Here is a 16,103-nt window from a genome sequence, read left to right on the forward strand (position 1 = left end):
GAGTGAGTAAATGTAGTTCAGGTGAGCGAGTGAATATAGTTCAGCTGAGTGAGTAAATGTAGTTTACCTGAGAGAGTAAATGTAGTTCAGGTGACTGAGTAAATGTAGTTTAGATGAGCGAGTGAATATATTTCAGATGAGTGAGTGGATATAGTTCAGCTGAGCGAGTAAATGTAGTTTAGATGAGTGAGTAAATGTAGTTTAGATGAGTGAGTGAATATAGTTCAGCTGAGTGTGTGTATATTGTTCAGCTGAGTGAGTAAATGTAGTTGAGGTGACTGAGTAAATGTAGTTTAGATGAGTGAGTGAATACAGTTCAGCTGAGTGAGTGGATATAGTTCAGCTGAGTGAGTAAATGTAGTTTAGATGAGTGAGTGAATATAGTTCAGGTGACTGAGTAAATGTAGTTTAGATGAGCGAGTGAATATAGTTCAGCTGAGCGAGTGAATATAGTTCAGCTGAGCGAGTGAATATAGTTCAGCTGAGTGAGTAAATGTAGTTTAGACGACTGAGTGAATGTAGTTGAGGTGACTCAGTTAATGTAGTTTAGATGAGTGAATAAATGTAGTTCAGGTGAGTGAGTAAATATAGCTTTGATGAGTTGGTAAATGTAGCTTTGATGGGTGAGTGAATATAGTTTAGATGAGTGGTAAATGAAGTTTAGATGAGTGAGTGAATGAAGTTTTGATGACTGAGTAAATATAGTTTTGATGAGTGAGAGAATATAGTTCAGCTGATCGAGTGAGTAAATGTAGCTTTGATGAGTGAGTGAATATAGTTTAGTTGAGTGAGTAAATGTAGTTTAGATTAGTGAGTGAATATAGTTCAGCTGAGTGAGTAAATGTAGTTAAGATGAGCGAGTAAATGTAGTTTAGATGAGTGAGTAAATGTAGTTTAGATGAGTGAGTGAATATTGTTCAGCTGAGTGAGTGGATATAGTTCAGCTGAGTGAGTGGATATAGTTCAGCTGAGAGTGGATATAGTTCAGCTGAGCGAGAAAATGTAGTTTAGATGAGCGAGTAAATGTAGTTTAGATAAGTGAGTGAATGTATTTGAGGTGACTGAGTAAATGTAGTTTAGATGAGTGAGTGAATATAGTTCAGCTGAGTGAGTAAATGTTGTTGAGGTGACTGAGTAAATGTAGTTTAGATGAGTGAGTAAATGTAGTTTAGATGAGTGAGTGAATATAGTTTAGCTGAGTGAGTGGATATAGTTCAGCTGAGCGAGTAAATGTAGTTTAGATGAGCGAGTAAATGTAGTTTAGATGAGTGAGTGAATGTATTTGAGGTGCCTGAGTAAATGTAGTTTAGATGAGTGAGTGAATATAGTTCAGCTGAGTGAGTAAATGTAGTTCAGCTGATTGAGTAAATGTAGTTCAGGTGACTGAGTAAATGTAGTTTAGATGAGCGAGTGAATATATTTCAGATGAGTGAGTGGATATAGTTCAGCTGAGCGAGTAAATGTAGTTTAGATGAGTGAGTAAATGTAGTTTAGATGAGTGAGTGAATATAGTTCAGCTGAGTGTGTGTATATTGTTCAGCTGAGTGAGTAAATGTAGTTGAGGTGACTGAGTAAATGTAGTTTAGATGAGTGAGTGAATACAGTTCAGCTGAGTGAGTGGATATAGTTCAGCTGAGTGAGTAAATGTAGTTTAGATGAGTGAGTGAATATAGTTCAGGTGACTGAGTAAATGTAGTTTAGATGAGCGAGTGAATATAGTTCAGCTGAGCGAGTGAATATAGTTCAGCTGAGCGAGTGAATATAGTTCAGCTGAGTGAGTAAATGTAGTTTAGACGACTGAGTGAATGTAGTTGAGGTGACTCAGTTAATGTAGTTTAGATGAGTGAATAAATGTAGTTCAGGTGAGTGAGTAAATATAGCTTTGATGAGTTGGTAAATGTAGCTTTGATGGGTGAGTGAATATAGTTTAGATGAGTGGTAAATGAAGTTTAGATGAGTGAGTGAATGAAGTTTTGATGACTGAGTAAATATAGTTTTGATGAGTGAGAGAATATAGTTCAGCTGATCGAGTGAGTAAATGTAGCTTTGATGAGTGAGTGAATATAGTTTAGTTGAGTGAGTAAATGTAGTTTAGATTAGTGAGTGAATATAGTTCAGCTGAGTGAGTAAATGTAGTTAAGATGAGCGAGTAAATGTAGTTTAGATGAGTGAGTAAATGTAGTTTAGTTGAGTGAGTGAATACAGTTCAGCTGAGTGAGTGGATATAGTTCAGCTGAGTGAGTGGATATAGTTCAGCTGAGTGAGTGGATATAGTTCAGCTGAGCGAGAAAATGTAGTTTAGATGAGCGAGTAAATGTAGTTTAGATGAGTGAGTGAATGTATTTGAGGTGACTGAGTAAATGTAGTTTAGATGAGTGAGTGAATATAGTTCAGCTGAGTGAGTAAATGTTGTTGAGGTGACTGAGTAAATGTAGTTTAGATGAGTGAGTAAATGTAGTTTAGATGAGTGAGTGAATATAGTTTAGCTGAGTGAGTGGATATAGTTCAGCTGAGCGAGTAAATGTAGTTTAGATGAGCGAGTAAATGTAGTTTAGATGAGTGAGTGAATGTATTTGAGGTGCCTGAGTAAATGTAGTTTAGATGAGTGAGTGAATATAGTTCAGCTGAGTGAGTAAATGTAGTTCAGCTGATTGAGTAAATGTAGTTCAGGTGACTGAGTAAATGTAGTTTAGATGAGCGAGTGAATATAGTTCAGATGAGTGAGTGGATATAGTTCAGCTGAGCGAGTAAATGTAGTTTAGATGAGTGAGTAAATGTAGTTTAGATGAGTGAGTGAATATAGTTCAGCTGAGTGTGTGGATATTGTTCAGCTGAGTGAGTAATTGTTGTTGAGGTGACTGAGTAAATGTAGTTTAGATGAGTGAGTGAATATAGTTCAGATGATCGAGTGGATATAGTTCAGCTGAGTGAGTAAATGTAGTTTAGATGAGTGAGTGAATATAGTTCAGCTGAATGAGTAAATGTAGTTCAGGTGACTCAGGAAATGTAGTTTAGATGATCGAGTGAATATAGTTCAGCTGAGTGAGTAAATGCAGTTTAGATGAGTGAGTGAATGTAGTCGAGGTGACTCAGTAAATGTAGTTTAGATAATCGAATGAATATAGTTCAGCTGATCGAGTTAATATAGTTCAGCTGAGTGAGTGGATATAGTTCAGCTGAGTGTGTAAATGTTGTTGAGGTGACTGAGTAAATGTAGTTTAGATGAGCGAGAGAATATAGTTCAGATGAGTGAGTGGATATAGTTCAGCTGAGCGAATAAATGTAGTTTAGATGAGTGAGTAAATGTAGTTTAGATGAGTGAGTGAATATAGTTCAGCTGAGTGTGTGTATATTGTTCAGCTGAGTTTGTAAATGTAGTTGAGGTGACTGAGTAAATGTAGTTTAGATGAGTGAGTGAATACAGTTGAGCAGAGTGAGTGAATATAGTTTAGCTTAGTGAGTAAATGTAGTTTGGATGAGTGAGTGAATATAGTTCAGCTGAGAGAGTAAATGTAGTTCAGGTGAGTGAGTGAATATAGTTCAGCTGAGTGAGTAAATGTAGTTCAGCTGAGTGAGTGAATATAGTTCAGCTGAGTGAGTAAATGTAGTTTAGATGAGCGAGTGAATATAGTTCAGATGAGTGAGTGGATATAGTTCAGCTGAGCGAGTAAATGTAGTTTAGATGAGTGAGTAAATGTAGTTTAGATGAGTGAGTGAATATAGTTCAGCTGAGTGTGTGGATATTGTTCAGCTGAGTGAGTAAATGTAGTTGAGGTGACTGAGTAAATGTAGTTTAGATGAGTGAGTGAATACAGTTCAGCAGAGTGAGTGAATATAGGTTTGCTTAGTGAGTAAATGTAGTTTGGATGAGTAAGTGAATATAGATCAGCTCAGTGAGTAAATGTAGTTCAGGTGAGCGAGTGAATATAGTTCAGCTGAGTGAGTAAATGTAGTTTAGCTGAGAGAGTAAATGTAGTTCAGGTGACTGAGTAAATGTAGTTTAGATGAGCGAGTGAATATATTTCAGATGAGTGAGTGGATATAGTTCAGCTGAGCGAGTAAATGTAGTTTAGATGAGTGAGTAAATGTAGTTTAGATGAGTGAGTGAATATAGTTCAGCTGAGTGTGTGTATATTGTTCAGCTGAGTGAGTAGATGTAGTTGAGGTGATTGAGTAAATGTAGTTTAGATGAGTGAGTGAATACAGTTCAGGTGACTGAGTAAATGTAGTTTAGATGAGCGAGTGAATATAGTTCAGCTGAGCGAGTGAATATAGTTCAGCTGAGCGAGTGAATATAGTTCAGCTGAGTGAGTAAATGTAGTTTAGACGACTGAGTGAATGTAGTTGAGGTGACTCAGTTAATGTAGTTTAGATGAGTGAATAAATGTAGTTCAGGTGAGTGAGTAAATATAGCTTTGATGAGTTGATAAATGTAGCTTTGATGGGTGAGTGAATATAGTTTAGATGAGTGGTAAATGAAGTTTAGATGAGTGAGTGAATGAAGTTTTGATGACTGAGTAAATATAGTTTTGATGAGTGAGAGAATATAGTTCAGCTGATCGAGTGAGTAAATGTAGCTTTGATGAGTGAGTGAATATAGTTTAGTTGAGTGAGTAAATGTAGTTTAGATTAGTGAGTGAATATAGTTCAGCTGAGTGAGTAAATGTAGTTAAGATGAGCGAGTAAATGTAGTTTAGATGAGTGAGTAAATGTAGTTTAGATGAGTGAGTGAATGTATTTGAGGTGACTGAGTAAATGTAGTTTAGATGAGTGAGTGAATATAGTTTAGATGAGTGAGTAAATGTTGTTGAGGTGACTGAGTAAATGTAGTTTAGATGAGTGAGTAAATGTAGTTTAGATGAGTGAGTGAATATAGTTTAGCTGAGTGAGTGGATATAGTTCAGCTGAGCGAGTAAATGTAGTTTAGATGAGCGAGTAAATGTAGTTTAGATGAGTGAGTGAATGTATTTGAGGTGCCTGAGTAAATGTAGTTTAGATGAGTGAGTGAATATAGTTCAGCTGAGTGAGTAAATGTTGTTGAGGTGACTGAGTAAATGTAGTTTAGATGAGTGAGTAAATGTAGTTTATATGAGTGAGTGAATATAGTTCAGCTGAGTGAGTGGATATAGTTCAGCTGAGCGAGTAGATGTAGTTTAGATGAGCGAGTAAATGTAGTTTAGATGAGTGAGTGAATATAGTTCAGCTGAGTGAGTGGATATAGTTCAGCTGAGTGAGTAAATGTAGTTGAGGTGACTGAGTAAATGTAGTTTAGATGAGTGAGTGAATACAGTTCAGCAGAGTGAGTGAATATAGTTCAGCTGAGTGAGTAAATGTAGTTTAGATGAGTGAGTGAATATAGTTCAGCTGATCGAGTGAATATAGTTCAGCTGAGTTAGTAAATGTAGTTTAGATGAGTGAGTGAATGTAGTCGAGGTGACTCAGTAAATGTATTTTAGATAATCGAGAGAATATAGTTCAGCTGATCGAGTGAATATAGTTCAGGTGACTGAGTAAATGTAGTTTAGATGAGCGAGTGAATATAGTTCAGCTGAGTGAGTAAATGTAGTTTAGATGAGTGAGTGAATGTATTTGAGGTGACCCAGTTAATGTAGTTTAGATGAGTGAATAAATGTAGTTCAGCTGATTGAGTAAATGTAGTTCAGGTGACTGATTAAATGTAGTTTAGATGAGCGAGTGAATATAGTTCAGATGAGTGAGTGGATATAGTTCAGCTGAGCGAGTAAATGTAGTTTAGATGAGTGAGTAAATGTAGTTTAGATGAGTGAGTGAATATAGTTCAGCTGAGTGTGTGGATATTGTTCAGCTGAGTGAGTAAATGTAGTTGAGGTGACTGAGTAAATGTAGTTTAGATGAGTGAGTGAATACAGTTCAGCAGAGTGAGTGAATATAGGTTTGCTTAGTGAGTAAATGTAGTTTGGATGAGTAAGTGAATATAGATCAGCTGAGTGAGTAAATGTAGTTCAGGTGAGCGAGTGAATATAGTTCAGCTGAGTGAGTAAATGTAGTTTAGCTGAGAGAGTAAATGTAGTTCAGGTGACTGAGTAAATGTAGTTTAGATGAGCGAGTGAATATATTTCAGATGAGTGAGTGGATATAGTTCAGCTGAGCGAGTAAATGTAGTTTAGATGAGTGAGTAAATGTAGTTTAGATGAGTGAGTGAATATAGTTCAGCTGAGTGTGTGGATATTGTTCAGCTGAGTGAGTAATTGTTGTTGAGGTGACTGAGTAAATGTAGTTTAGATGAGTGAGTGAATATAGTTCAGATGATCGAGTGGATATAGTTCAGCTGAGTGAGTAAATGTAGTTTAGATGAGTGAGTGAATATAGTTCAGCTGAATGAGTAAATGTAGTTCAGGTGACTCAGGAAATGTAGTTTAGATGATCGAGTGAATATAGTTCAGCTGAGTGAGTAAATGCAGTTTAGATGAGTGAGTGAATGTAGTCGAGGTGACTCAGTAAATGTAGTTTAGATAATCGAATGAATATAGTTCAGCTGATCGAGTTAATATAGTTCAGCTGAGTGAGTGGATATAGTTCAGCTGAGTGTGTAAATGTTGTTGAGGTGACTGAGTAAATGTAGTTTAGATGAGCGAGTGAATATAGTTCAGATGAGTGAGTGGATATAGTTCAGCTGAGCGAATAAATGTAGTTTAGATGAGTGAGTAAATGTAGTTTAGATGAGTGAGTGAATATAGTTCAGCTGAGTGTGTGTATATTGTTCAGCTGAGTTTGTAAATGTAGTTGAGGTGACTGAGTAAATGTAGTTTAGATGAGTGAGTGAATACAGTTGAGCAGAGTGAGTGAATATAGTTTAGCTTAATGAGTAAATGTAGTTTGGATGAGTGAGTGAATATAGTTCAGCTGAGTGAGTAAATGTAGTTCAGGTGAGTGAGTGAATATAGTTCAGCTGAGTGAGTAAATGTAGTTCAGCTGAGTGAGTGAATATAGTTCAGCTGAGTGAGTAAATGTAGTTTAGATGAGCGAGTGAATATAGTTCAGATGAGTGAGTGGATATAGTTCAGCTGAGCGAGTAAATGTAGTTTAGATGAGTGAGTAAATGTAGTTTAGATGAGTGAGTGAATATAGTTCAGCTGAGTGTGTGGATATTGTTCAGCTGAGTGAGTAAATGTAGTTGAGGTGACTGAGTAAATGTAGTTTAGATGAGTGAGTGAATACAGTTCAGCAGAGTGAGTGAATATAGGTTTGCTTAGTGAGTAAATGTAGTTTGGATGAGTAAGTGAATATAGATCAGCTGAGTGAGTAAATGTAGTTCAGGTGAGCGAGTGAATATAGTTCAGCTGAGTGAGTAAATGTAGTTTAGCTGAGAGAGTAAATGTAGTTCAGGTGACTGAGTAAATGTAGTTAAGATGAGCGAGTGAATATATTTCAGATGAGTGAGTGGATATAGTTCAGCTGAGCGAGTAAATGTAGTTTAGATGAGTGAGTAAATGTAGTTTAGATGAGTGAGTGAATATAGTTCAGCTGAGTGTGTGTATATTGTTCAGCTGAGTGAGTAAATGTAGTTGAGGTGACTGAGTAAATGTAGTTTAGATGAGTGAGTGAATACAGTTCAGCTGAGTGAGTGGATATAGTTCAGCTGAGTGAGTAAATGTAGTTTAGATGAGTGAGTGAATATAGTTCAGGTGACTGAGTAAATGTAGTTTAGATGAGCGAGTGAATATAGTTCAGCTGAGCGAGTGAATATAGTTCAGCTGAGCGAGTGAATATAGTTCAGCTGAGTGAGTAAATGTAGTTTAGACGACTGAGTGAATGTAGTTGAGGTGACTCAGTTAATGTAGTTTAGATGAGTGAATAAATGTAGTTCAGGTGAGTGAGTAAATATAGCTTTGATGAGTTGGTAAATGTAGCTTTGATGGGTGAGTGAATATAGTTTAGATGAGTGGTAAATGAAGTTTAGATGAGTGAGTGAATGAAATTTTGATGACTGAGTAAATATAGTTTTGATGAGTGAGAGAATATAGTTCAGCTGATCGAGTGAGTAAATGTAGCTTTGATGAGTGAGTGAATATAGTTTAGTTGAGTGAGTAAATGTAGTTTAGATTAGTGAGTGAATATAGTTCAGCTGAGTGAGTAAATGTAGTTAAGATGAGCGAGTAAATGTAGTTTAGATGAGTGAGTAAATGTAGTTTAAATGAGTGAGTGAATATAGTTCAGCTGAGTGAGTGGATAAAGTTCAGCTGAGTGAGTGGATATAGTTCAGCTGAGTGAGTGGATATAGTTCAGCTGAGAGAGAAAATGTAGTTTAGATGAGCGAGTAAATGTAGTTTAGATGAGTGAGTGAATGTATTTGAGGTGACTGAGTAAATGTAGTTTAGATGAGTGAGTGAATATAGTTCAGCTGAGTGAGTAAATGTTGTTGAGGTGACTGAGTAAATGTAGTTTAGATGAGTGAGTAAATGTAGTTTAGATGAGTGAGTGAATATAGTTTAGCTGAGTGAGTGGATATAGTTCAGCTGAGCGAGTAAATGTAGTTTAGATGAGCGAGTAAATGTAGTTTAGATGAGTGAGTGAATGTATTTGAGGTGCCTGAGTAAATGTAGTTTAGATGAGTGAGTGAATATAGTTCAGCTGAGTGAGTAAATGTAGTTCAGCTGATTGAGTAAATGTAGTTCAGGTGACTGAGTAAATGTAGTTTAGATGAGCGAGTGAATATAGTTCAGATGAGTGAGTGGATATAGTTCAGCTGAGCGAGTAAATGTAGTTTAGATGAGTGAGTAAATGTAGTTTAGATGAGTGAGTGAATATAGTTCAGCTGAGTGTGTGGATATTGTTCAGCTGAGTGAGTAATTGTTGTTGAGGTGACTGAGTAAATGTAGTTTAGATGAGTGAGTGAATATAGTTCAGATGATCGAGTGGATATAGTTCAGCTGAGTGAGTAAATGTAGTTTAGATGAGTGAGTGAATATAGTTCAGCTGAATGAGTAAATGTAGTTCAGGTGACTCAGGAAATGTAGTTTAGATGATCGAGTGAATATAGTTCAGCTGAGTGAGTAAATGCAGTTTAGATGAGTGAGTGAATGTAGTCGAGGTGACTCAGTAAATGTAGTTTAGATAATCGAATGAATATAGTTCAGCTGATCGAGTTAATATAGTTCAGCTGAGTGAGTGGATATAGTTCAGCTGAGTGTGTAAATGTTGTTGAGGTGACTGAGTAAATGTAGTTTAGATGAGCGAGTGAATATAGTTCAGATGAGTGAGTGGATATAGTTCAGCTGAGCGAATAAATGTAGTTTAGATGAGTGAGTAAATGTAGTTTAGATGAGTGAGTGAATATAGTTCAGCTGAGTGTGTGTATATTGTTCAGCTGAGTTTGTAAATGTAGTTGAGGTGACTGAGTAAATGTAGTTTAGATGAGTGAGTGAATACAGTTCAGCAGAGTGAGTGAATATAGTTTAGCTTAATGAGTAAATGTAGTTTGGATGAGTGAGTGAATATAGTTCAGCTGAGTGAGTAAATGTAGTTCAGGTGAGTGAGTGAATATAGTTCAGCTGAGTGAGTAAATGTAGTTCAGCTGAGTGAGTGAATATAGTTCAGCTGAGTGAGTAAATGTAGTTTAGATGAGCGAGTGAATATAGTTCAGATGAGTGAGTGGATATAGTTCAGCTGAGCGAGTAAATGTAGTTTAGATGAGTGAGTAAATGTAGTTTAGATGAGTGAGTGAATATAGTTCAGCTGAGTGTGTGGATATTGTTCAGCTGAGTGAGTAAATGTAGTTGAGGTGACTGAGTAAATGTAGTTTAGATGAGTGAGTGAATACAGTTCAGCAGAGTGAGTGAATATAGGTTTGCTTAGTGAGTAAATGTAGTTTGGATGAGTAAGTGAATATAGATCAGCTGAGTGAGTAAATGTAGTTCAGGTGAGCGAGTGAATATAGTTCAGCTGAGTGAGTAAATGTAGTTTAGCTGAGAGAGTAAATGTAGTTCAGGTGACTGAGTAAATGTAGTTAAGATGAGCGAGTGAATATATTTCAGATGAGTGAGTGGATATAGTTCAGCTGAGCGAGTAAATGTAGTTTAGATGAGTGAGTAAATGTAGTTTAGATGAGTGAGTGAATATAGTTCAGCTGAGTGTGTGTATATTGTTCAGCTGAGTGAGTAAATGTAGTTGAGGTGACTGAGTAAATGTAGTTTAGATGAGTGAGTGAATACAGTTCAGCTGAGTGAGTGGATATAGTTCAGCTGAGTGAGTAAATGTAGTTTAGATGAGTGAGTGAATATAGTTCAGGTGACTGAGTAAATGTAGTTTAGATGAGCGAGTGAATATAGTTCAGCTGAGCGAGTGAATATAGTTCAGCTGAGCGAGTGAATATAGTTCAGCTGAGTGAGTAAATGTAGTTTAGACGACTGAGTGAATGTAGTTGAGGTGACTCAGTTAATGTAGTTTAGATGAGTGAATAAATGTAGTTCAGGTGAGTGAGTAAATATAGCTTTGATGAGTTGGTAAATGTAGCTTTGATGGGTGAGTGAATATAGTTTAGATGAGTGGTAAATGAAGTTTAGATGAGTGAGTGAATGAAATTTTGATGACTGAGTAAATATAGTTTTGATGAGTGAGAGAATATAGTTCAGCTGATCGAGTGAGTAAATGTAGCTTTGATGAGTGAGTGAATATAGTTTAGTTGAGTGAGTAAATGTAGTTTAGATTAGTGAGTGAATATAGTTCAGCTGAGTGAGTAAATGTAGTTAAGATGAGCGAGTAAATGTAGTTTAGATGAGTGAGTAAATGTAGTTTAGATGAGTGAGTGAATATAGTTCAGCTGAGTGAGTGGATATAGTTCAGCTGAGTGAGTGGATATAGTTCAGCTGAGTGAGTGGATATAGTTCAGCTGAGAGAGAAAATGTAGTTTAGATGAGCGAGTAAATGTAGTTTAGATGAGTGAGTGAATGTATTTGAGGTGACTGAGTAAATGTAGTTTAGATGAGTGAGTGAATATAGTTCAGCTGAGTGAGTAAATGTTGTTGAGGTGACTGAGTAAATGTAGTTTAGATGAGTGAGTAAATGTAGTTTAGATGAGTGAGTGAATATAGTTTAGCTGAGTGAGTGGATATAGTTCAGCTGAGCGAGTAAATGTAGTTTAGATGAGCGAGTAAATGTAGTTTAGATGAGTGAGTGAATGTATTTGAGGTGCCTGAGTAAATGTAGTTTAGATGAGTGAGTGAATATAGTTCAGCTGAGTGAGTAAATGTAGTTCAGCTGATTGAGTAAATGTAGTTCAGGTGACTGAGTAAATGTAGTTTAGATGAGCGAGTGAATATAGTTCAGATGAGTGAGTGGATATAGTTCAGCTGAGCGAGTAAATGTAGTTTAGATGAGTGAGTAAATGTAGTTTAGATGAGTGAGTGAATATAGTTCAGCTGAGTGTGTGGATATTGTTCAGCTGAGTGAGTAATTGTTGTTGAGGTGACTGAGTAAATGTAGTTTAGATGAGTGAGTGAATATAGTTCAGATGATCGAGTGGATATAGTTCAGCTGAGTGAGTAAATGTAGTTTAGATGAGTGAGTGAATATAGTTCAGCTGAATGAGTAAATGTAGTTCAGGTGACTCAGGAAATGTAGTTTAGATGATCGAGTGAATATAGTTCAGCTGAGTGAGTAAATGCAGTTTAGATGAGTGAGTGAATGTAGTCGAGGTGACTCAGTAAATGTAGTTTAGATAATCGAATGAATATAGTTCAGCTGATCGAGTTAATATAGTTCAGCTGAGTGAGTGGATATAGTTCAGCTGAGTGTGTAAATGTTGTTGAGGTGACTGAGTAAATGTAGTTTAGATGAGCGAGAGAATATAGTTCAGATGAGTGAGTGGATATAGTTCAGCTGAGCGAATAAATGTAGTTTAGATGAGTGAGTAAATGTAGTTTAGATGAGTGAGTGAATATAGTTCAGCTGAGTGTGTGTATATTGTTCAGCTGAGTTTGTAAATGTAGTTGAGGTGACTGAGTAAATGTAGTTTAGATGAGTGAGTGAATACAGTTGAGCAGAGTGAGTGAATATAGTTTAGTTTAGTGAGTAAATGTAGTTTGGATGAGTGAGTGAATATAGTTCAGCTGAGTGAGTAAATGTAGTTCAGGTGAGTGAGTGAATATAGTTCAGCTGAGTGAGTAAATGTAGTTCAGCTGAGTGAGTGAATATAGTTCAGCTGAGTGAGTAAATGTAGTTTAGATGAGCGAGTGAATATAGTTCAGATGAGTGAGTGGATATAGTTCAGCTGAGCGAGTAAATGTAGTTTAGATGAGTGAGTAAATGTATTTTAGATGAGTGAGTGAATATAGTTCAGCTGAGTGTGTGGATATTGTTCAGCTGAGTGAGTAAATGTAGTTGAGGTGACTGAGTAAATGTAGTTTAGATGAGTGAGTGAATACAGTTCAGCAGAGTGAGTGAATATAGGTTTGCTTAGTGAGTAAATGTAGTTTGGATGAGTAAGTGAATATAGATCAGCTCAGTGAATAAATGTAGTTCAGGTGAGCGAGTGAATATAGTTCAGCTGAGTGAGTAAATGTAGTTTAGCTGAGAGAGTAAATGTAGTTCAGGTGACTGAGTAAATGTAGTTTAGATGAGCGAGTGAATATATTTCAGATGAGTGAGTGGATATAGTTCAGCTGAGCGAGTAAATGTAGTTTAGATGAGTGAGTAAATGTAGTTTAGATGAGTGAGTGAATATAGTTCAGCTGAGTGTGTGTATATTGTTCAGCTGAGTGAGTAAATGTAGTTGAGGTGATTGAGTAAATGTAGTTTAGATGAGTGAGTGAATACAGTTCAGGTGACTGAGTAAATGTAGTTTAGATGAGCGAGTGAATATAGTTCAGCTGAGCGAGTGAATATAGTTCAGCTGAGCGAGTGAATATAGTTCAGCTGAGTGAGTAAATGTAGTTTAGATGACTGAGTGAATGTAGTTGAGGTGACTCAGTTAATGTAGTTTAGATGAGTGAATAAATGTAGTTCAGGTGAGTGAGTAAATATAGCTTTGATGAGTTGATAAATGTAGCTTTGATGGGTGAGTGAATATAGTTTAGATGAGTGGTAAATGAAGTTTAGATGAGTGAGTGAATGAAGTTTTGATGACTGAGTAAATATAGTTTTGATGAGTGAGAGAATATAGTTCAGCTGATCGAGTGAGTAAATGTAGCTTTGATGAGTGAGTGAATATAGTTTAGTTGAGTGAGTAAATGTAGTTTAGATTAGTGAGTGAATATAGTTCAGCTGAGTGAGTAAATGTAGTTAAGATGAGCGAGTAAATGTAGTTTAGATGAGTGAGTAAATGTAGTTTAGATGAGTGAGTGAATATAGTTCAGCTGAGTGAGTGGATATAGTTCAGCTGAGTGAGTGGATATAGTTCAGCTGAGAGAGAAAATGTAGTTTAGATGAGCGAGTAAATGTAGTTTAGATGAGTGAGTGAATGTATTTGAGGTGACTGAGTAAATGTAGTTTAGATGAGTGAGTGAATATAGTTCAGCTGAGTGAGTAAATGTTGTTGAGGTGACTGAGTAAATGTAGTTTAGATGAGTGAGTAAATGTAGTTTAGATGAGTGAGTGAATATAGTTTAGCTGAGTGAGTGGATATAGTTCAGCTGAGCGAGTAAATGTAGTTTAGATGAGCGAGTAAATGTAGTTTAGATGAGTGAGTGAATGTATTTGAGGTGCCTGAGTAAATGTAGTTTAGATGAGTGAGTGAATATAGTTCAGCTGAGTGAGTAAATGTTGTTGAGGTGACTGAGTAAATGTAGTTTAGATGAGTGAGTAAATGTAGTTTAGATGAGTGAGTGAATATAGTTCAGCTGAGTGAGTGGATATAGTTCAGCTGAGCGAGTAAATGTAGTTTAGATGAGCGAGTAAATGTAGTTTAGATGAGTGAGTGAATATAGTTCAGCTGAGTGAGTGGATATAGTTCAGCTGAGTGAGTAAATGTAGTTGAGGTGACTGAGTAAATGTAGTTTAGATGAGTGAGTGAATACAGTTCAGCAGAGTGAGTGAATATAGTTCAGCTGAGTGAGTAAATGTAGTTTAGATGAGTGAGTGAATATAGTTCAGCTGATCGAGTGAATATAGTTCAGCTGAGTTAGTAAATGTAGTTTAGATGAGTGAGTGAATGTAGTCGAGGTGACTCAGTAAATGTATTTTAGATAATCGAGAGAATATAGTTCAGCTGATCGAGTGAATATAGTTCAGGTGACTGAGTAAATGTAGTTTAGATGAGCGAGTGAATATAGTTCAGCTGAGTGAGTAAATGCAGTTTAGATGAGTGAGTGAATGTATTTGAGGTGACCCAGTTAATGTAGTTTAGATGAGTGAATAAATGTAGTTCAGCTGATTGAGTAAATGTAGTTCAGGTGCCTGATTAAATGTAGTTTAGATGAGCGAGTGAATATAGTTCAGATGAGTGAGTGGATATAGTTCAGCTGAGCGAGTAAATGTAGTTTAGATGAGTGAGTAAATGTAGTTTAGATGAGTGAGTGAATATAGTTCAGCTGAGTGTGTGGATATTGTTCAGCTGAGTGAGTAAATGTAGTTGAGGTGACTGAGTAAATGTAGTTTAGATGAGTGAGTGAATACAGTTCAGCAGAGTGAGTGAATATAGGTTTGCTTAGTGAGTAAATGTAGTTTGGATGAGTAAGTGAATATAGATCAGCTGAGTGAGTAAATGTAGTTCAGGTGAGCGAGTGAATATAGTTCAGCTGAGTGAGTAAATGTAGTTTAGCTGAGAGAGTAAATGTAGTTCAGGTGACTGAGTAAATGTAGTTTAGATGAGCGAGTGAATATATTTCAGATGAGTGAGTGGATATAGTTCAGCTGAGCGAGTAAATGTAGTTTAGATGAGTGAGTAAAAGTAGTTTAGATGAGTGAGTGAATATAGTTCAGCTGAGTGTGTGTATATTGTTCAGCTGAGTGAGTAAATGTAGTTGAGGTGACTGAGTAAATGTAGTTTAGATGAGTGAGTGAATACAGTTCAGCTGAGTGAGTGGATATAGTTCAGCTGAGTGAGTAAATGTAGTTTAGATGAGTGAGTGAATATAGTTCAGGTGACTGAGTAAATGTAGTTTAGATGAGCGAGTGAATATAGTTCAGCTGAGCGAGTGAATATAGTTCAGCTGAGCGAGTGAATATAGTTCAGCTGAGTGAGTAAATGTATTTTATACGACTGAGTGAATGTAGTTGAGGTGACTCAGTTAATGTAGTTTAGATGAGTGAATAAATGTAGTTCAGGTGAGTGAGTAAATATAGCTTTGATGAGTTGGTAAATGTAGCTTTGATGGGTGAGTGAATATAGTTTAGATGAGTGGTAAATGAAGTTTAGATGAGTGAGTGAATGAAGTTTTGATGACTGAGTAAATATAGTTTTGATGAGTGAGAGAATATAGTTCAGCTGATCGAGTGAGTAAATGTAGCTTTGATGAGTGAGTGAATATAGTTTAGTTGAGTGAGTAAATGTAGTTTAGATTAGTGAGTGAATATAGTTCAGCTGAGTGAGTAAATGTAGTTAAGATGAGCGAGTAAATGTAGTTTAGATGAGTGAGTAAATGTAGTTTAGATGAGTGAGTGAATATAGTTCAGCTGAGTGAGTGGATATAGTTCAGCTGAGTGAGTGGATATAGTTCAGCTGAGCGAGAAAATGTAGTTTAGATGAGCGAGTAAATGTAGTTTAGATGAGTGAGTGAATGTATTTGAGGTGACTGAGTAAATGTAGTTTAGATGAGTGAGTGAATATAGTTCAGCTGAGTGAGTAAATGTTGTTGAGGTGACTGAGTAAATGTAGTTTAGATGAGTGAGTAAATGTAGTTTAGATGAGTGAGTGAATATAGTTTAGCTGAGTGAGTGGATATAGTTCAGCTGAGCGAGTAAATGTAGTTTAGATGAGCGAGTAAATGTAGTTTAGATGAGTGAGTGAATGTATTTGAGGTGCCTGAGTAAATGTAGTTTAGATGAGTGAGTGAATATAGTTCAGCTGAGTGAGTAAATGTTGTTGAGGTGACTGAGTAAATGTAGTTTAGATGAGTGAGTAAATGTAGTTTAGATGAGTGAGTGAATATAGTTCAGCTGAGTGAGTGGATATAGTTCAGCTGAGCGAG

The sequence above is a fragment of the Haliotis cracherodii genome, unplaced genomic scaffold (assembly GCF_022045235.1).
Source record: "Haliotis cracherodii isolate W230 unplaced genomic scaffold, xgHalCrac1.p SCAF_37, whole genome shotgun sequence".
Classification (NCBI taxonomy): domain Eukaryota; kingdom Metazoa; phylum Mollusca; class Gastropoda; order Lepetellida; family Haliotidae; genus Haliotis; species Haliotis cracherodii.